This window comes from Oreochromis niloticus, linkage group LG6, assembly GCF_001858045.2.
Source record: "Oreochromis niloticus isolate F11D_XX linkage group LG6, O_niloticus_UMD_NMBU, whole genome shotgun sequence".
Classification (NCBI taxonomy): Eukaryota; Metazoa; Chordata; class Actinopteri; order Cichliformes; family Cichlidae; genus Oreochromis; species Oreochromis niloticus.
In genome coordinates this window covers 27,874,100-27,897,523 of record NC_031971.2, presented here as the reverse complement: position 1 = coordinate 27,897,523, position 23,424 = coordinate 27,874,100, and positions in this window count along the sequence as shown.

Genomic DNA, 23,424 nt, shown 5'->3' with positions numbered 1-23,424 from the left:
TAACTCCCAAAAACTTGCGTATGTCATTGAGCTGACAGTACCATGGGAGGAAGGAATTGAGGAAGGGTTTGAGCGTAAGAAGCTGCGGTATGCCAACTTGGCAGCTGAGGCAGAGGACAGAGGCCAGAAGATCAAGGTGTGCCCGGTGGAAGTGGGATGCAGGGGCTTTGTTGCCAGTACAACAGCAAAACTGCTTAGAGAGATTAGGATCAGAGGACAGGCGCAACGGCAGGCTATAAGAGAACTAGTTAACACTGCTGAGAGGACCAGTCACTGGCTATGGCTAAAAAGGGCTGATATCACTTGGGCAGCTACGGCAGTCAGCTAACCGCGATACACATCACAAATATTGATCAACCCGTGGTGGGCCTGCCTCAACAGGGGGCGTTAAAAGGGTGAAACATAACATTAGAAGTTTTGCTGCTTGACTGCTGTCTCAGGACCTCCTGGGGACTGTGCAGTTAACCTCATGGTGGAATGAAAGAACAGGAAAGACAAATGTTCCACTCTTCTCCCCTCTGCTCTTCTTCCCTGTTCTGGTAGGCAGTGGGGAGGTAGAGCGTACAGCCCGATCCGGCGGGGAGGTGTGGGAAGCCAGATCAGGCACCCCCCTTCCGGCTCTCCTCTCTGCTCTCTCCTATCTTATCTTACTTACTTATCTTACTTCTCTCTATCACCTTTTCTGTCCCTTTGAAGAAATGAGGCTCCATAAATGTTAAAGAGGTAAGTATTTCTCAGTTGCATTGAATAGATAGAATAAACTGTAGAAAACTAAACAGCAGAAAGTAGAAGAGAAAGAACAATTTTAACATAAACCAGTGACACACTCCGGGGCCTGATCAACCCTGGCAGGGCCTCCTTGGATGAGGGAGGCTAGCGATTATGGCCGAAACTAGTGATGCGCGAATCATGAACGAATCGTTCAATACTCGAGAATCACTTTACTGACTCATGAATCATGATTCACAAGCCCAACTGACTCACTGACTCATCCCTGTTGCTGTTAGCAAACTAATTTCATTAGTAGAAATATATCTAGCTTATAATTCAAATTGTGAAGAAAAACACAACATCCTGTATGTTAACAAAAACATTTCTGCTCTGAACTGGAAGAAAAAACCCTGAGTAGAAGCTGACATCAAGACAATAGCTCCTCGGTTCACAGTAGCATCGCTCTGCTAACATGCTAACAGCACATTTGAGCTACTCACCCCCTCCCTTCTTGTGCTGAATCGTAGGGTAAGCAAATCACTCATGACTCAAGACCCCCTCCCTCCTGTGCTGAATCATAGAGCGAGCGAATCACTCATGACTCGCTCACCCCCTCCCTCCTGTGCTGAATCATAGAGCGAACGAATCACTCACTCACTCACTCACTCACTCACTCACCCCCTCCCTCCTGGCTCGCAGCTTCTTCTTCTTCTTGGTTGGCAACCAATATTAAGGCGGACTACCGCCCCCTGGCTCACAGCTCAGTGGACATTTAGATGAGAAAATATTGTAACGTTCTCAAGAACCAGACGTTTTGGTCTCAGTTTGTCCGTTTATTCGGTGACATAGGCAAACGGGCCGTTAACTCCGGGGAGAGTGTTCTCATACAACACCTCACTTCAGCCCCGCACAGTCACACAACAACAAGGACCCCCCTCCCCTTCCTGCACACATTAACTCCCTTTTTCCTGCAGCACAACCAAACATGTATCTTAAAGAAATAACAACAGTGTGCAGAGATAACCAACCTGACTGTAACATAACATTTAACCATCGTTACAATATATATTTGACACATTTAAGGAAAATACTAATAAAATAAACAAAATAAATGTTCCCTTTAGAAATTTTTTTGCTCTTTTTTGCTCTATAAAATAGTTGTTTTCTTTTAGAATCACTCATCTTAGCAGTAGGATTTACATTAAAAGAGAAACAAATTAAGTTTGAGTGAAAATGTAAATTTTTTGCACTCTCTGGTCAACTGACTCAATGACTCAAATGACTCAAAAAACCCGATTCACTTTGGTGAGTGACTCATTAAAACTCGATTCAGTAAAAAGAATCAAATTTACCATCACTAGCCGAAACACCCGATGAATCCAAGGTCCACTACTGACAATGTGTCCCAAATTTTAATATGATAATTTAGATCAGATCTCTAATCCCTAAACCTAACCAAGGAAAAATGGCAGATTAGCCTGGCTAAAAGAACGAAAGTTGAGGCACACAACGATGTGTGCCGCTGGTAAAGTTTCTGGGCTGCTTATCCTCATAACAGCCATCCCCCAAGATTTTCTGCGTTAAAGCAATGCATTGTCAGGGATTGTAACATCTAGTCCAGTGCTTCCCAAACTTTTTCCAGCCACGTACCCCTTGAGACATGTCACCCTCAGCCGCATACCCCCTGCTACGAACGACTCTTAACCCTTGTGCAGCCCTGGGCCTGGACCAAAAGAAAAAAAAAAAAGAAAACGCTTGGGGAGCGGGGTCACGCGGACCCCCACCCCGCGGTGCAGCTGGACCTTGCGCAGAGGCTCGGTGAGGGGGGTGGAGGGAGAGAGGTGTGTGCGTGTGAGGGGGTCACGCGGACCTCGGCAGCACGGACCCAGGTCTCGTGGTGAAACGGGACAAAGGGCTGCGGCGGCGGCTCGGGGTTGGGGAGGTGGGGGTCAGGCGGACCCCGGCTAAAGCGGGTCTCGTCGCAGCATCAGACAAAGACACCTAAACGGCTGTAGCCCTCCATCGATCGCGACGGATCGAAAATTCACGCATAGTGTCGGAAGACGTCTCTTGCTGTGTATCTCGCTGTTTCTGGGGTGGCGTTTGAAGCGCGGCGGGTTTTCTCGGCTTTGCAAATGGAATAGGCGCACGTCCCGTCGAACGGAGCCACGGCTTGAACCGGTGCGTTTCTTTTGTGTTTGTCCCAGTAGCGACTGGCGGGTGACCCCTGAAGCACACGGGGACGCTCGTTCGGTTTCCGCGACGATCGCTCCTCCCCCGGTTCGCGCTCTCTGAGCGGTCCGATTCAGTCCGATTCGGAGACCGGGATCCCCTCGTCGCCGTTCTCGCCGTCGTTGCTGCCGTCGCGACCGAACGGGTCCATTCCCAGTGACATGAGCTTTGGAGAAAGAGCTCGTAAATGTCCCGAGTCGTCGACGCAGACACGCTCGGCCTACGAGTAGTCGGTGTGTCAATAGGTAGCTTTTCTCGACCATCTTCGGTGGTGGAGAGGGAGAGAGAGAAAGAGAGAAAGAAAGAGGGGTCAAGCAGACACTGGTGGGCCCCGGCGCTCGTCGTCGTTGGAGGGGTTTCGTCGCAAAACCGGATGGCGGGCCGTGGCGCAGTTGGGGCAGTACGTGAGCACACACCTCGAGAACACATGCACGCGGCAGGCGAAGCAAATGATCTTGGTCTTGACGTCCTTGCTCCTGGGACAGACGCGGCACCTCTGCCTCTTGACCGGGGTTTCCTGCAGCTTGTCACGGCAGGAATCGGGAGCGGAGACGGCTTCTCCTTCTCCTTCTCGCCTTCCTCGTCGTCGCCTGGCCTCGAGCGTCGGGAGAACGAGCGCTTTGCCCAGACGCTCGAGGAACAGCCTTCGTTTGTTGAGTTTGCCCGACATCCAGTCCGGGTGGATCTCCCTCCAGAGGACGAACGCGTTGTAGGCCGCCACGTCCACCATGTTGTGGAAAAGGGCCATGGGCCACCTAGAAGTCTTTCTCCTGCAGCTGTAGGTCCCCACAACCTTGTCTAGGTTGTCGATGCCTCCCTTGGTGCGATTGTAATGCAGCACCATTGAGGGTTTCGCGGAGCCGCCGCCGCCGTCGGGGTTGCTGCTTGGCTCCAACAGCGACCCGGAGCGCCCGACGTAGCGGGGAGAGGTGGTGAGGAGCAGCACGTTCTTGTTCTTCTTTGCCACGTAGGACAGGACGACCGCGTTGGGCGACCAGCCGTCTGGGCCGCCGCGGAGCACCGCGGCCTCGGCGGAGCCGACGGCCCTGCCCTTGACGCAGCGCAGCTCTCTGGGGATCTCGGGCCTGTTGGCTCGGAGGGTGCCCAGCAATCTGTGGCCTCTTTCGCGATAAAGCCTCGTAGCGAGCTCGCACGACATGAAGAAGTTGTCGCAGGTGACGTTGCGTCCGGGCGCCAGTCCCTCGGTGAGGTCCATGACCACTCGGGCGGCCAGGTTCTTTTCGGGAGGACCGAGCTTGTTGGGCTTGCCGGTGTACACCTGCATTTTCCACACGTAGCTGGACCGGGCGTCGCACGCGACCCATATCTTGATCCCGTACCTGGCCAGTTTGCTGGGCATGTACTGCCTGAACGGACACCTTCCTGTGGGTGATACGACAAGAAACCAAGAGAGAGCTCAGAAGGTGTCCGAGTTTCACAAACACGCAGGCAGAAAACCAAATAAAAGTACACAAAAAAATTGCCAATATCATCATCATCATCACAATCATCACAGAGAGACAGTCGGACACACATGCACCAAGAGAGCGAAAGAGTTCAGAACGTATCTCAGTTTCACAAGCACGCAGGGAGAAAAACCAAATAAAAGCCCCGCAAAATATACAAAAAGTACAAAAAAAAATACATTGAGGAAAACCGAGTATCTATCCCATATGTCCCGTCATCATCATCATCATCATCATCACACAAACCTCTAAACGGCACCAGCCTCTCGTCCACGGTGACCTCGGGTCCCGGTCGGTACATGAGAGGCAAGCGCCCGCACCACTCCTCCCACACCGCTCTGACCGGGGCCAGCTTGTCGTATTGACCGCGGTCGTTGCAACGCCTGGCCTCTCTGGTCTCTCGGTCGTCGAACCGCAGGGCGCTCGAGTAAGCCCGGAAGGTCTTGAGCGGCATCGTGGCTCTGAACACAGACCTGCTGCTCTCTGCGTCCCACAGGCTCTCGCAGGCCTCGCCTCGCGACCTGTACACGCCGGCGAGTACCAGCAGCCCCACGTACCCTCGGAACTCGGCGCGGCCCATGTGCTTCCAACCGTCGATGGCGGTGCGGCGCCTGGACGCTTCCAGGTTGGTCATCGCGACCACGGCGTCCTCTATCTCAGGCGGAAAGTACGCCATGAACGAGGACGCCTCGTCTCGGACCGCGGCTAGAGCCTCTTCGGTGGGGCCTCCTCGCTGCTTGAGGTCGCGGGGTTTGGGATAAATCGACCGCGATGATTGCTCTTCCTCTTCTTCTCCTTCTTCTTCTTCTTCTTCTCCATCGTAGTCGTCGGTGTCGTCTTCGTTGCTACCATCTTCGTGGTAATCGTCATCGCCGTCATCGCCGTCACCTTCATGGCAATCGCCAATCAGAGAGTCTGTGTACTTTTTCCCGCCAAAACAGCTGCACCTGGTGCAGCCTTTTACACACACACGCACAGAGTGAGGCAGGCTTTTTGCAGTCTATTTCTCAGATTGAGGATTCTGCTCAAACAAATGGCCATAATTTCATAACCGTAGGGGTTAGAACGGTCATTCTTAGACCGTTTAGTTCAGAAGAGATGGGGAATCTTCAAGTGTTGACCATTCATAATTTAAATATGAATTATTAAAGATATATGACTTGTAATGTACCATAACTGAGTAGAGGTGAAGTGAAAACTGCCTTGACTTGCCCGCAAACAACGTTTTGTAACTCTAAATCTATATGGAGCATTAATATCATTCTTTCACCGTAAGAGACAGCAGGCATTGGTGAACAGTCATGGACATTTTCAGGTCTCTGTGGAAATCCATCAAAAAGATATGACGAGAGAAAAAAGAGTGTCATTTCCTGAGTTTGAAATCTGAAGAAATCTGAGCGAGAGACAAATTTCCTACCCTCAAACAAACGTAATTCATAGCCAAACGGTAATAGGTGAGAAAAAAAATCTTGCATTGTGAGCGTCAGGAGTGTCTGAAGATATATTGGCACAAGCCTCATGTCTTAACTTCGCTTCGTTAAGGAGATATGGCGATTCAAAAATGCATCTCGTTAGAGAATTCCAGCGGTGATTTCAAGGACTTTGCTTGAAATCACCGCTGGAATTCTCTAATGAGATGCAATTTCGCAACCAGGTTTCTGTAAGGCAGAGTAAATCCATTTGAGACTTTCCCTACCTTTGAGTCACAACGTCTTAAGGTCGGTTCATCAAATATATTTTACTATGTTTTAATCTACCGGCCTCCTGGCCCCGCTGGCGTTTTTATCCAGGATTTCACAGACTTTTAGCCTCCATTATTAAACTGGAGAAAGTCTTGATGATCGGCGATTTCAACCTGCACATGGATGATCTTAGCTGTAGTATGGCCTCTGAGTATTTATCCATTACAGACTCTTTTAATTTTATTCAGCATGTCTCTGGTCCCACTCACGTTAAAGGCCACACTTTGGACCTTGTGTTTTCTCTTGGTTTAGACATAACTAATCTCTGTGTTAAGGATGAACAAGTGAGTGACCATTCTTGTGTTATTTTTAACCTTAGCTTCTGTAGTGGCGAATTTCTGTCCCAAGCTTTGAAAAAATAATCCTGCCACTTCTTAATGTGAGCTGTCCAGATTTATTTCTGACTCGTACATACAAACAAATGATGTCACGGTCAAAAAAAATTTGCTGCTACAGCGTACATTTCCATTGCCATTCTGCTCATTCTAACCTGCTACCACACATGCGCTGTGATGTTTTTTTACCCGACACAAATTAAACATGCAGCATATATTCTCTAACAATATATTATAAAAAATCAAACATGTAACATAATAACTGAAACATTTTAAAAAATATTTCTCTTTAGATTGGCTCTAACATTTCCAGCCCCCTAATTGGAGGGCGTGAAGACTGACAATTAGCGAACACTTACAAACGAGCCAAATAACATTAACTCTTCCTATATCACACATGGTGATTCAAATGATCTTTTACAAAACCTGTAACCGACCAAAACATATACAGTATTTTCTCATTCCAACTTACATGACATTCTCACAGATCAAGCATAGCTTGTCAATGAGGCTTTCTAAGGTGTTAGTCTTTGTCTTGATGATCACACGCCACACCAGACCCTTACCATCTGGAATGACACGAAGAACTCTCCCCAACACCCACGAGCTTCTTGGTACTGACTCATCGACCACCATTACAATGTCCCCCACAGTTAAGTTCTTTCTGACCTGAGTCCACCTTTGACGCTCTTGAAGCATAGGCAGGTACTCGCGCACCCACCTCTTCCAAAACAAGTCAGCATGATAATGCACTTGCTTCCAACCACGGCGGGAGTATGAGTCTTCCTTTCTGAAAAGTCCAGGAGGCAAAACCGGCTTTTTCTTCATCAGTAGCAAGTGGTTAGGAGTCAGTGGTTCCAGGTCTGTTGGATCATCTGTTACTGTAGTCAGCGGCCTGTCATTTAGTACTGCCTCCACTTCACACATCAGTGTCAGTAAACCTTCATCATTGACCAACTGTTCCTTCAGTATAGCCCTCAGGACCTTCCTCGCGGTTCTGATCTGCCTTTCCCATACTCCTCCAAAGTGAGAACCAGCGGGTGGGTTAAATACCCACTGGATTCCCTTTTCCATGAGACAGTCTAGGATCTTCGACTGATTCCACAGTTGGATGGCTTCGCGTAGCTCCCGTTCAGCAGCAACTAGGTTGGTGTCATTATCTGAATGCATGACAGATACCTGACCTCTTTTGCACAAAAAAGCATCTGATGGCATTCAGACATGAATCAGTGTCCAAGGTGTGTGCAATTTCAATGTGCACCGCTCTTGTTGTAAGACAGGTAAACAGCACACCATACCTTTTCACTGTGCTGCGGCTGTGCTTCACATTAAACGGTCCAAAGTAATGTCTGTGAAGGTTCTCATTCATCCAGGTCATCGTAGTCAAAGGAGTTTGCAAAGAAAAAGCGTCTGGACTTCTTTAAGTTGCTTGAAGACGTTTCACCTCTCATCCAAGAAGCTTCTTCAGTTCTAAGGTCAAATGGTCGAGAGTCCCAGATTTAAACCCAGTGGGAGTATCCCCCCAAGGAGGGACAAAGGACCCCCTGGTGATCCTCTAATCACATGCGCCAAGGTGTGAAAGCGGGTGTGGGACCTAATCAGCCAAGGTTTCGGGTGAGCTCATTGTGAAACCTGGCCCCACCTTGTCATGTGAATTCCTGAGGTCAGATGGCCCAGGATGTGAGTGGGCGTTAAGTCGTCTGGGGAGGGAACTCAAAACTGGATTATAGATGGCAGACAGTTGGTGTCGTAAACCACCGCCTCTGTTCAAAGATGGTCGCTCACAGTGGACATAGATGGCTTCTTTCACTCCTCTTTCAAACCATCTGTCCTCTCTGTCCAATATGTGAACATTGGCATCCTCGAAAGAGTGACCTTTATCCTTAAGATGCAGGTGGACTGCTGAGTCTTGTCCTGTGGAGGTGGCTCTTCTATGTTGTGCCATGCGCTTGTGAAGTGGCTGTTTGGTCTCTCCAATGTAGAGGTCTGGGCATTCCTCGCTGCACTGTACAGCATACACCACGTTGACCACCACGTGGTCCAAAGTAATCCACCCCAACATTAGAAAAAGGGGGTTCACCAGGTAGAAGCCTATCCTCTGGCAAATCTGCCATCTTCGGTTCCAGTGGTTTGCCTGTTTTCCTGCAGATTACGCACCTTGACAGAAATTTCCTCACTTCTGAGTTAGCGGATGGAACCCAATACTTCTTTCGCAGCCGTGAAAGCATATACAGTCTTCCACAGTGCCCAGTCTTCTCATGTATATCCTGCAAGATCAGTGTGGTGATATATGAGCCCTTTGGGATAATGACTGGGTGCTTCACGTGTTCTGGCATCCCAGCAGCTGCGAGGCGACCACCAATTCTCAAAACTCCGTCCTGCATCACTGGATCAAGCTTCCTCAAGTGACTAGTCTTTGTCACACACTTGCCTTTCTTTAACATGGTGATCTCTTCTTGGAATTGTTGACTTTGACAGAACTTAATGATCTCTGTCTCAGCTTGCATGAGTTCTTTCAGGGTAAGTGTTGTCTGCATTGATTCATTGTCTTGTTCTTTCTGTTTGACGTATGTCTCTTTCCTTTATTCACATCATCGTAGCAGTAAGTCTTTGAGTTTGATCATCCATGCCACAGCTCTCTTCATTCGATGCCAGCTGGAATAGTGATTCATCAGCTTGTTCAACGTGTGAACATTCTCAGCTGCATTTGTGAGATGTACCGTGGTTGCATGCCTCACTTCGCTGTCATCTTTATCAATCCTTTCCTTATCAGGTCTTTCTGGCCACTGTCTTTCTGAGGTTTTCAGGAAGGCTGGGCCGTGGAACCAGCTTAGATTCTTCATGAGCTTAGATGGTGCAAGTCCACTGGATGCACAATCAGCTGGATTGACTGCTGTACCAACGTACCTCCACTGCTGAGGATTCATTAGCTCTCTAATGACCGCAATGCGATTGGCCACAAATGTCTTGAAGCGAAGATTCTCATTTTCAATATACTTGAACACAGTTGTGCTATCAGGCCAGAATGTAGATTCAAGAAGATTCATCTGAAGCTCTGTTCTTAACATTTTGTCTGTCTTTGCAGCAACCACAGCTGCAGTCAACTCTATTCGTGGAATAGTGGTTTGCTTCAGGGGTGCCACACGGGATTTTCCCATCATTAACGTACAATAAACACGTCCATCTTTACTGGTCATCCTCAAGAATGACGCTGTTCCCTATCCACTTTCACTCCCATCAGAAAAATGGTGGAGCTGTGCTGTTGCGACAGGACCAAAGTCCAATGGTCTCACACACCTGGGTACGGTTACCTCTGACAGCTGGCACAGCTCTTGTAACCACTTGTTCCACTTACGACTAAGCTGTTCTGGGATCTCATCATTCCAAGCAAGACCCTTCCTGCATAACTGCTGCAAGATCATTTTTGCAGGGAGAGTTCCTGGGGAAAGGAATCCCAGTGGGTCATAGATGGAGCTGGTGATGGAAAGTATCTCACGCCTCATCACAGGTCTGTCTTTGATGTTAATCCTGAACTTGAATGCATCAGACTCAGGGCACCATAGAACTCCTAAAGCACGTTCCATAGGCAGCACGTTATGGTTCAAGTTCAGGTCTCTGACGTCTTTGGCTCTCTCATGGTCAGGGATGAATGTGAGCAAGGCATGACTGTTGCTTGTCCATTTCGTTAGGTGAAATCCTCCACCAGAGCACAATTCAGTGAGGTCTGTGTATAACTCCATACACAGACCTCACTGAATTGCTTCTTTTAACTCTAGAGCCTGTTTTTCTTTCAAAGACGCTGCTCGTGCCATCAGAGCTGCTCTGTTAGCTTCTTCATTGAAGCGCTCTGATGATGCTGTCGACATCCTTGACGTGTTGGATACTTTAGATGTGTTTGACGCTCTAGATGTTTTTGACACTCTGGATGCACTGTCCATGGGCGTTATCTCTTGATCACATGTTTGTGCTTCAATCCATGTATTAACTCTATTAATGAACTGCAAACATCGTTCTGACATTGGCTGAATCCAAAGTTGTTGGTCAGAATCCTTTTCCACCTCATCTTTAATACACAGCAACACTGCATAATTACATTCTTGAAACTTTTCATACTTTTCAACTTCTTGTAAGCTTTCAGTGCCTCTCTTACATCATTTACAGCCAGCAGAATTTCACGGCTCAAAACTCGCTCAATTTCATCTTCCTGTGCTGTCACTTGTCCTAATTTGCCTCTTCTCACCTTTGTGAGCTGATGCAGTTTGAACTCCAGACCTTTGTCTGTCATCGCCCTCTGGCTGTCATCACGCATAACTACGCCCACACTGTCATAAATGTCGTCCGCCATTGTAATTATATAACACCGCTTTTCTTCGGCACAGCTGTCAGGTGATGTACTGCACAAACTCCTTTATGCCCGTTCCACAGGTAAGATGCATCTGAAAAAACACTTTTACTTAGCTGTTCACTAGGCGTCCTTATGCCGACGATCCGGTGACATTTCTATGACTCATTCGGCGGCTTCACCACACAAAACATTCCTCCGTTACTCGCAGGTTTTTTGACTTTTATGTAGTGGCGAATTTCTGTCCCAAGCTTTGAAAAAATAATTCTTCCACTTCTTAATGTGAGCTGTCCAGATTTATTTCTGACTCGTACATACAAACAAATGATGTCACGGTCAAAAAAACATTTGCTGCTACAGCGCACATTTCCATTGCCGTTCTGCTCATTCTAACCTGCTACCACACATGCAGTGTCATGTTTTTTTACCCGACACAAATTAAACACACAGCATATATTCTCTAACAACATATTATAAAAAATCAAACATGTAACATAATAACTGAAACAGTGTCAAAAATATTTCTCTATAGATTGGCTCTAACAGCTTCCTTCTGGACACACCACCATCCAATCTCTTCAATAAGTGGTTCATATATCAGGATGTTGCCGTGAAGTTTTCTGCTTTATTGGATCCTCATGTGATCAGGGGCTGGACTGACGCTGATGTTGCTACGCAATGTTTTAAGATATTTTTTGAGATATTAGATTTGGTGGCACCTTTAAAAACTGTCATTGCTGCCCCAAAAAGAGCTCATCCGTGGATAAACGATACATAAGGAAAGTCAAAAGACTCGGTAGGTAAGCAGAACGCCTTTGGAAATCAACTAAACTTGAAGTTCACAGGCTCCACCTTAGGGAACTTTGGGTTTCCCTGCACAAAACCATTAAATCAGCTAGATCAGGATATTTTTCTCAGTTGAGCTCATCAAACAAGAGAAATTGAAAAGTATTGTTCGAAACCATAAACTCTATTGTTTCCCCCATGGACCACCCAGTACCCGTGTCCTCTATATCTGAGAGCAGAGATGGGCAATAACGCGTTACTGTAATCCGATGACTTTTTTCAAGTAACAAGTAAAGTAAGGGATTACTATTGCAAAAAAGGTAATTAGATTACGGTTACTTTCCCGTAAGCACGCTGCATTACTGCGTTACTAAAACCGTGAGTTTTTTGCGAGAACGTCTCATGACAATGACATAATCGAGTGCGACGTTCGTGGCAACAGCTGTGTGCAGATCAACAATGGGTAATATATCGAGTGCGGAAGAGAGTATGACCTTGCAGCGTTTAAAGCGTGGAAGTACTGACCTTACTTTGAGTTGGATTTTGTAAAAAGTGACAAAAACATTAGCGTCCGCTGTTCACTGCGTGGGAAGAAAACTTCTTTTTACAGCAAAAAAAACCCCTAAACTTCCGAGCAAGCACCGAGTGCGCTACCACGGGAATGTGAAATTCACAGAGAAACTTGCGGATTCTTCCACTGACCGCTGCGGCACACCTGCACCAGGGCAAACATCCGCCTGCCCCACTCCTGTTATACAGGTGAAAATAGAGCAACACGACTGCTGAGTCTTTGATTTTATTTATTTTCTGCTGTGTTTCACTTGCATCTATTTGAAAGACTGAGTGTAAAAACAAAAACCTATTTTATTTTATGTGCTGGAATGTGCAGAAAATAGGTTTAAATGTTAAACAAATTTCTTCGAGTCAGAGAATGTTGCATATATGTTAATTTTTGCTTGATGCATAAAGTTAAAAGATTAAAACTAATAAAACAAGTTTTAAAAAGAGACTTTTCCATTTGATTACATTTTGTATGATGGATTATGCAGAGAAAGTAGAATTGGGCTGAAAGATCTATCGCTTTATTACCTATTCAGGTTGTAAATCATGTTTTTAAAAAGTAACTAAGTAACTAATTACTTTTGAAAATAAGTAATCAGTAAAGTAACAGGATTACTTTTGGGGGGAATAATCAGTAATTAGTTACTGATTACTTTTTTCAAGTAACTTGACCAACACTGTCTGAGAGTGATGACTTTCTAAACTTCTTTGTGGATAAAGTTAATAATGTCCGTATGAGCATTGGTTCTTCAATACCGTCTGTTTGTGTCTCTGGTCCACCTCCCTCTCATTTACTGTCAGTGTTTAACCCATTCACCATACATGACCTTTCACTTCTGCTGGATAAAATGAAAACCACCACTTGGCCAAATGACATTCTACCTGCTGTGCTGTTTAAAAATGCTCTCTCTGTCATTGGCCCCGTTATTCTAGAAATATGCAATGCCTCTCTTTTAACAGGTGTGGTCCTTAGGTTCTGTAAGCATGCTGTTGTTGAGCCCATATTAAAAAAAGAGCAGTTTGGCTCCAACTCAGCTTAAGAATTATAGGCCTATCTCTAAGCTCCCATTACTGTCAAAAATTCTGGAAAAAGCAGCTGCAGATCAACTTACTGCTTTTTTAGAAAAACATGAAATTTATGACAAATTTCAGTCTGGTTTTCGTAATGGTCAGTCAACAGAAACCACATTAATTAAAGTCACTAGTGATATTATGATGTCAGCTGACTCCGGAGCATCCACAGTCATGGTTTTGCAGGACTTAACATTTGCCTTTGACACCGTTGACCATACCATCCTGATTAACACCGGGATATAGTCGGTGTGTCCGGTCTCGCTCTGGAGTGGTTTCAGTCATAGCTTTCCAACAGATCTTTTAGTGTCTTTGCAAATCAGTTTATATCACACTCTAAGAACCTGACATGTGGGGTCCCACAGGGTTCAGTTCTGGGACCGATTCGTTTTCTCCTGTACATGTTACCCCTAGGACAGGGGTCGGCAACCTGCGGCTCTTTAGCCTTTATACTCCAGCTCCGCGTAGTTTAGAAAAAAAATTATAAGTATTTAACTGAAGTGTATTTTATTTGTGTTTGTTCTTTTTTAACTTGTAGTTCTAAACTGGAAGATTATTGTGATCTTGAAATATAAAGATAAAATTATATGTTATTATTTTTTATCGCTCAAAATAAGTGTCACACTCGCATAAACCATACCCGCCGAAATACCGTGCATTTAGGGAGACTTTCAACCCCAGGCAGGCCAATTATGGATCTTCGGATCCACATATGTATATAAACAGCTAATCTCCACCATGAACTATGGTAAAAACTATGGTAAAACTATGGTAAAAACAAAAATCGCCCCGGGGCCTGCAACTCGGTTCACTCTGGCACAGCTGGCTGCCGGCAGAGCCGGCGGGCACGCCAGAGCAGCCCCCTCTGGCTTCTGCTCCGTGGCTACTGGGTGACCCCCTCGTCTGGGGCTCTCCTCAGCCCTTCCCAGGAGGGTGGCACGGATGACCCTCCGGTGGTACTCCTTGGGCTCTCGCACTCTGGGGCCTCTGGATGTATGGAGCCTGGATCTCCTCCATGCCTGCTTCATGCCCTGGGGGACGGGGCTATGGCCCTCCACACCCTCTAGCAGACCGTTACATGGGGAAACCTTTTGAATACAAGCGCACTGATCCACACAGGTGTGCACACGGGTGTTCACTGTTCGTAGACATAAACTACACCTTTCTTAGCTGCTACTTTAAAAAAAAAAAAAAAATCGCTCACGCCTCAAAGATGACAGCTTACAGTCCTCCGTAAAGATGAAGTGACTTCATACGGCCCGATTTGCAGATGATGTGCGCAGACGGCTGGGAGAAGTCCCATTGTAAACATACCACAGCAGACCCAACGATGTTTGCGTGTACATGCTTTTTTCTTTATTGATCACTTTTCACACAAGGTTGCTGTAGCCACACAGCCAGCTGTAGTTTTCTAGCTCACAGCCTGACACACATATCAACACAACAGCAGAGAGAGCACAGACTTTAAGCCGGCGAGGCGTGATTGTGGGTGCCGCTCAGGTGCGTCCACCTACCCTGCAGCGGCACTGCAGACCACGCCCCGCCACACACATTAACCACGTAAAATAAATATTTATGCAGATATTTTGCAAATATTTATTTTTCATTTTTTTTAGCAGTTAAGTGATTTTTTTCCCAATTATTTTTAAAATTCAGGTCAAGGCTCCGCTACAGGCTGCAAAATCCCAAAGGTGATATAAGGATGACAGCTCACTACAGTTTTTGTTTAGTATATGAATAATTTAAGTTCACACTGTAAAAAGTAATATTGTGTTTAATTAAAAATATTAAATAGGCTGAACTCAATTTTTATCAATTTGTTATTAGAACTCGATTTAAATAAGTTACCAGTACTTTTTATGCAAAACCGCTGATAAACTCAATTTATTTGAGTTGTCTTAACTTAGAAAAACTAAGTAAGCTGGAAGTTTTGCTTCTCAGTGCGGAAGGATGAAAGATGTGTTTTGAAAATGCCACGTCACTACCGTCGTCCTCCGCGGATCAGTCCGCATGTTCATGGTGCCAGCATTTGTTATTGAATATGTTGAGCAAACCTGAAGAAGCGTCAGCTCAAGATATTATTGTTGTCATTGCTGTGGATCTTTACCTGATACACTGACTTGGTGAGTAAATGTTTACTCTTATTCAAACTGATTTTGTGGCTTCTATTAGTTTAGCACCAGGTTTATAATCTTGCTAGCTAGTTAGTGTTAGCCTAGCGTTGCTGCTGCCGCTGGGCTCATGTTACTTAGAAATTAACACCACAGCCTTAAAAACCTTATATAAAACTGTCTGTGAAATTTTCTGTTGATTGTTTGAAATAAAAAAGTGAGATAAGAGCCCAGACAAAACTCTTTGGGAGGTGCGGCCGTTAGGGGTGGGTTGTGGGGGTATTTTCAATCCATAGCCATAACTAACTAACTAACTATATATATCATGTTTAACCTGAGTAGCAAAAGACCGCAGGGGGGTTGAAAACAATACGCCAGGAGTTAGTTGTGCTTGCCGGCTCTATCGAGCCTTGACCTCCCGGTCAGCTATCGCGCTGGTGGATAACAGAGCTCTCCGAAAACGTGGAAGCACTTTTGCAAATATGTGATATTTTGATAAATTAAGTAGATATTTGAGCATTACACAGCTACATTCTCGCCTGAAAATATCTTAAAAGGTTATTTTGTGACCCAGAAAGGGTAGTCTGGGGAAAAGGAGGATCGCATTTGTTGGCCGGGGTTGTCGGAGCCTGTGCGTACTTGTAAGCGCGGCAATGGCGGAGGAGCGCGGCTAAAAAACTTATTACTTTTTCTGGGTCACAAAATAAACTTTTAAGATATTTTCAGGCGAGAATGTAGCTGTGTAAAGTTCAAATATCTGCTCGATTTATCAAGACATCACATATTTGCAAAAATGCTCCGACTTTTTCGGAGACGTCTATTTTTTTTTTCATGCTTTGTGGCAGCTTTTGAACATCTGTGGCATCTATTAATGTCAAATCTAGCCTTTATTTAACAACATAAGCAAACTCTATGTTACAATGATTGCACAGCCATTAAGGATCAAATCAGTTTCTGAAAAATGTTCTGTTTTTTCTCCCTCTGCTTGCTTCTTACTGTCTTTGAGGCTCGGGACCAGCACTCCTGTTGTTGGACAGAAAGACATCAACTCAGTGGTAAGTATTTTGGTTTTCCAATATATTAGCAACTGTCAGTGACATGTATATTAATCAGGCTGAACTTTAATCATACTTTAGATCAGCCTGTTTTACTTATTGTTTTGTTTGTGCTTTGGTTTGGGGAAGTTGTTTCTTTACTGATCTTTTCCTGTCTTCTGTTATTAGACTTGAGATATGACTGCACTATGCTGTTGCTGGTGACTCCAGTTAATTCTACAAGACATGCTGTGTAAGTAAACAAACAACAACAGTTTGGTCTGCATTTCTTGAAAGATCACATCCCCCAGACTTAGTTTAGAGGGTCTACACTGTATATAGTGAAGTCTGCAAGTTTTCTAACAGCAAAATTTGTTTTGTGCCCAAATCATTTTGCACATCATTAGAATGAAAGTTATTTGCCATGTTTGCATAGCCCTTTTTAAAATTATGCTTTCATGACATTATTGTATGTTGGGTGGTGGCCAGGGCTAGACAATTGGGACATTGAATGTCACCTCTCCGGTGGGGAGGGAGCCTGAGATTGTCTAAATTGGAGTCTGTTCTATACCAAATGCAGAAAAAAATGTTTTAAGAAAGCAATTAAGTTCGTGTTCCAAAAAATATGATTGTTTGCTTGCAGGACACCAGGAGAGATGAGTCCTCCGTCACAGATGGTGTGATCAGTGAAGATGGTCACCTGCAGGTTCAAGCTCATTGCATCTCCAGCCAGGGCTGGACTGGGACAAAAAATCGGCCCGGGCATTTTGACACTCACAAAAGGGGCGGTACAAACCCGCCCCCTTTTGTGAGTGTGGACGCTTCCTCTCTTTGCTCTTCACATGCTTTGCTTCTTTTATTGATTTTTATTGATTTTTATGCTGATTTTTTCCTTTTTTTCTGTATGAGCTTACCTGCGAGAGCTTCTGGACACTTATAGATCATTCGGACTAAAGTGTTCTTAACAGAAACAGCAACATTTTTAGTTACCTTATCCTCAGCGCTCTGTGTGTCTGTGGCCTAGACACAGCTGAAGCCTGATTACAGCGTCTGGACTCCGAACAGCCTCAATAGCCTGGAAAGGTGCTAACCGCTAGGCTAACTAGCAACAAGATGCCCTCCCTCTCCACAGATGACTACCACAAACTCCTGCAGAAGATTGCAGTACTGGAGACAAAAATTCATCGCTTAGAAGTAAATGTGGAGGTAAATGGACTGTGTGGAAATGAAACAACCTTGCCTTTGATTCAAAGCAATGGCGATGATCAAGCTAGTACACAGCTAAGGAGCACAGATAACATGACCAAGAAAGTAGACTCTGTGCATTATTATAAATCATCAAGCGATAATCCCCCCTTGGACTGTCCTGATGCAAAACCAAGACATAAATTATGTCTCCTGGAAGGGGGAGGACGTATCACAGGCAGAGCACAGCGAGCTGAAATCTCTGAAACCGACTGGCCTTCACTTCCTACGAGACAGAGAAGCTCTTCTACCCCTGTATACGGGAGGAAACAGGACTGGACAACCGTGAATAGGAAGGTTAACAACAAACCTCCAAAACACCTGAATGTGACACTGCAGAACAGATTTGCTCCACTATCAAAGGACCCTGGATCTATATCGGACAACCATCCATCTAAAAGTAGCGAAGTAAGGTCTGAAAATCTGTTGAAAAGTAAAAGGCCACAGGGAAAGCTAAAGGCTAGGCCTGAAACTCTGATTTTGGGTGACTCTGCCGTGAAAGATGTACAAAGGATGTGCGGTAGGAACACTAAAGTCCTCTGCTTTCCTAAGGATATGGTCAACAACCTGAAGGAGAGAATTCTTCAGATTGCAGATGAATATCCAACTGTGACAAATATTGTTCTGCATACAGGGTCAAACGATGTGTCCAAACAACAATCGGAGGTTCTGAAACGGGACTTTACTGGATTATTAAATACTGTAAACTCTCTGAATGCAGCTGTATTCATCAGTGGGCCTGTACCGCCCGTCAGAGGAGGAGACGAGAGATTCAGCAGATTGTTTGCACTGAATAAATGGCTCATATCAGCATGTACTGACCACTCAGTGCATTTTATCAACAACTTTAATATTTTTTGGGAACGCAGGCATCTGTTTAAAGCAAATGGATTTAATTTTAACAAGTCAGGGGTGAAACTGTTCACCTCCAACCTGTTTTATTCCATACGTCATCCATCTGTGCTTGGTGCCAAGGCTGAGATAAACGAGGAGTTATCTCATAAAGAGGAACAAACAGTACTCCAAGAACAAACAAAGCCCAGCAGAAACCTTGAGGAGGAGCTCCATCTGCCCCCACCCGGGAAGAGCCTCAGAAAGGAGAAATGTCTGAGGCAAGAAGAGGGGTCCCTATTTGCCTCCAACTCTCTCAACAACACCAACGACCAGGACCAGGGACCACGACCTTCCCCAGTCCCCCAAACCCCTGACAGGCCATCACCCTCCTCCCCCTCCCTTTCTCCCTCCTCTCCACACCTGAAATTCACTGAGGAGATGATGGAGCGGGTCAATGCTGGGCTCAGATCTACCCCCCGGCCCAATCCCTTTTTGTCCCCCATAAACCCCCCACCAGAGCAGCCAAAGGTTCGCCATCGAGCCCCGCCCTCAACAGAGCAATCAAAGTTACACTGCGCAGCCTCGCCCCCCTTAGTTCCTCCTTACCACCTTCATGCTCTGTCTCCGCAGTCTGATGTGTGATGTGTGGAGGGTCCGGGCTGCGAGGATTATGACAGTGGTGACTTTTCCCAGGAGAAGCTGGGACCCTGTTTACTAGAAGGTTTTAAAATTTCTGTACTTTTAGGTGACAGAAGGAGACATGTGGCCTGGTCAAAACACAGAGAGCTGCACTCTAATAGATCTTTAAATATAGTAAACATACCTTGTGTGCCACAGACTGCTCCCAAACACGAGGGGGCAAATAATACCTCTAAAACACTTAAGTTGGCTTTATTAAACGTTAGATCTTTAGCTGGGAAAACATTTTTAATTAATGATTTAATCACTGAGCACAGCCTTGATTTTATGTTTTTAACTGAAACCTGGTTGGACCAAAGTAACAGTGGAGCTGTTCTCATCGAGTCGACCCCTCCTAACTACAGTTTTATCAGTGAGGCCAGGGTGAGCAGGAGAGGAGGAGGGGTTGCCGTCTTATTTAATGAATCATTTCAATGTAAGCAGCTATCTCCTGGAAGTTTTCAGTCTTTTGATTACGTGGCGTTACAGCTGAAGGCCCCATCCAAAGTTGTGTTTCTTAATGTTTACAGGCCTCCCAAATACTGCACAGACTTTTTTAATGACCTCAGTGAACTGCTGTCTGTGATCTGTGTTGATTTCGACTGTGTAATTATTGTTGGGGATTTTAATATCCATGTGGACAACCCTCAGGACAAAGGGACTAAAGACCTGAGTAACACTCTGGGCAACTTTGGGCTGACTCAGCATGTAACAGAGGCCACACATAATAGAGGACACACTCTTGACCTACTGATCTCCAAGGGCCTGAGCATTTCAAAGGTTACTGTATCTGATGTGGGCCTATCTGATCATTACTGTGTTTTCTTTGAAAGTAAAATCTCAGCCCACACAAATATATCAACAGCAGTGATCACAAAACGGTGTATAACTGAACACAGTAGTGAGATCTTTAACCAGGTCTTCCCATTAACACCTGATCTGTCCAGAGGTTCAGTCAATGACCTCGTCAATAGCTTCAATGCTAAAATGTTAAATGTAATGGACATTATTGCTCCCATTAAGGTGAAGGTTATCTCTGGAAGGAAAAAGTCTCCATGGAGAAACTCCACACTGGTGAAAAATGAAAAAAGAGAGTGTAGGAAAGCTGAGTGCAGATGGAGAAAAACAAACCTCCAGGTTCATTATGACATCTATAAAGAGAAACTTCACAATTATAATTTACAACTGAGGAGTGCAAGGAGGTCCTACTTCTCCGACATCATCACCAAAAACAGTCATAATGCTCGGGTCTTATTTTCTACAGTTGACAGGCTAACAAACCCTCCTGTGTCAGTGGCAACTGAACTTCATTCGACCATGGCCTGCAATGACTTTGCCAAATTCTTCACAGAAAAAATCCAAAAGATTAGACAAGCAATTGGTACATCAACAGCAGATCCAGGACATGTACTGTGTCCACCAAAAAACTGTTTAAACACCATGAAACAGTTTCACCCTATTAACAGCAAAGACCTGGAGGACATCTTAGGTCAACTGAACTCCTCCTCTTGCTGTTTAGATGTCCTGCCAACAAGTTTTTTCAAAAAGGTCTCAAAGACTTTGGAGTCAGACCTGTTACAGATCGTAAACTTTTCTTTAATATCAGGTGTGTTTCCAGAACCACTAAAAACTGCTGTAATAAAACCTATACTGAAAAAGGACAATCTTGACAAGACACAAATGAATAACTACAGGCCGATCTCAAACCTCCCATTTTTAAGTAAGATCATTGAAAAAGCAGTTTCTCAACAGCTCAATTACTTCTTAACACAGAATAACTGCTATGATGCCTTCCAGTCAGGTTTTAGACAGAACCACAGCACTGAAACCGCTCTGACCAAAGTGTTTAATGACATATGTCTGAATACAGACAGTGGAAAAATGTCAGTCTTAGTTCTACTGGATCTCAGTGCAGCATTTGATACAGTTGACCACAACATATTACTCAAACGACTGGAGAACTGGGCAGGTCTTTCAGGAACTGTACTAAACTGGTTCAAAACATACTTAGAAAACAGGAAATACTTTGTATCAATAGGTAACTTCACATCTGAGCAGACAAGTATCACATGTGGAGTTCCCCAAGGTTCCATCTTGGGACCCCTTCTGTTTAACATATACATGCTCCCACTGGCACAGATTATAAAGAACAACAAAATAAACTATCATAGCTATGCAGATGACACACAAATATATATCACATTGTCACCAGGAGACCGAGGCCCTGTACAGGCTCTTGGTAAATGCATTGAGGAAATTAATGACTGGTTGTGCCACAGTTTTCTCCAGCCAAACAAAAACAAAACTGAAGTAATAGTCTTTGGTGCCAAAGAAAAACGATTACAGGTCACCAGAGAACTTCAATCTATACACCTAAAAACCACAAACCAGGTGCGAAATTTGGGTGTAGTGATGGATGCAGACCTAAACTTAGAAAAACACATTAAGACAATAACAAAATCAGCTTACTATCACCTCAAGAATATTTCAAGGATAAAAGATCTGATGTCTCAACAGGACCTGGAAAAACTAGTCCATGCATTCATCTTTAGCAGGCTTGATTACTGTAACAGCATCTTTACAGGTCTACCTAAAAAATCAGTCAGACAACTACAGCTCATTCAGAACTCTGCTGCTCGAGTCCTCACTAAGACCAAAAAAGTGGACCACATCAGTCCAGCTCTGAGGTCTTTACACTGGCTGCCTGTCCGTCAGAGGATAGACTTTAAAGTTCTGATGCTGGTTTATAAAGCTCTGAATGGTTTAGGACCAAAATACATCAGTGACCTCCTGACCCAGTATGAACCTTCCAGATCCCTCAGATCATCTGGATCCGGTTTTTTATCAGTTCCCAGAGTCAGAACCAGACACGGAGAAGCTGCATTCAGCTTTTATGCTCCATATCTCTGGAACAAACTCCCAGAAAGCCTCAGATCAGCTGAAACACTCAGCTTATTTAAATCCAGATTGAAGACTCACCTATTCTCAGCTGCTTTTGAATAAATCACCAAATCCACACTTTTAAGCTTAAATTTCAAAACTTACATTTTAACTACTGACTTTATCTATGTTCTGATTTTATCTACTGTTTTGATTTTTGATTTTAAATACTGTTTTGTTTGTTTGTTTGTTTGTCTTAATCAATTTTAAATCATGCTTTTTATTTGTTTTTGTTTTAATGTCTCTGTAAAGCACTTTGAATCACCTTGTTGTTGAATTGTGCTATATAAATAAACTTGCCTTGCCTTGCCTTGCCTTGCCTAGAGACCGGCCCACCAGGATAGAGATTGAAAATGTGACGTCATTCAGGGGTAAAACCGCAAAGGATTCTGGGAACTTGTGGCAAGAGGTACTAGCGCAAGCAGGCTTTCAATTGAACTCAGTTACACAGCGATAAAAAGAAACCCAAAAAATGGCAAGAAGCTGTTGTATTATTAACTGCAATAGCCGGTCGCATGACAGCCACGGGAAGCCGAAGGGTAAAGAGATCTTTTTTTTCTTTTTTTTATCGGATTACGTCGTTGAAGAGAAATTTTTTAAGCCATGTTTCCGAAGTAAGAGCCGACAGATGGTCTGGATATACCAAATATAACGTCTCAGAACACTCCAGCTCACATGTTAGTCTGCTCCAAGCATTCCCACAAAGGTCAGTGTTTTGTAGTAGTTAATACGTCATTTTTCTTAACATGCTTGTAACCTATATCACCAATTAAGTCTGGCGCTGAACAGAAATTGTCGCGCTATGCTCCTTTATTTATTGTGCATAAATAGTGAATTGTCCTGACACAATATTGCGTTTCGCTTCTGTTATTACCATGGTACATTGACAAAAACATATACTTTTATTCACAGGATAAAACAGTTGTTTTGTATCACTAATTGTCCAGTGCGATTACAGCATATAATATTGTCACTGCTACATTTCTGTAATGCGTACCAGAAATTATTTCCAATACTAATTAATTATCGTTGAGCTCAAAGGTTATATTAATAAAAGGTTAACGAATGTGTATTTATGACAACGATTTGTGAGACTGGTAAACTTACCTTTGTTTGTACGATGGTCTTTCGTTCTACACGGTGCATTTCAAGGTCCTGTACCCATCCGTCGGTAAACTGTACCTGGGCTTGTTGGAGTGACCTGAAGGTACTAAACTTCATGAGTGTATGCACTCACTCCAAGAACCGTATAATTATAAATCTGAGCATGGTGAAAGTTGGGCAGCACGCTAACGTCTTTTGTCCACTCTGTGTGCTCGTAAGGGTCTGACCCTCT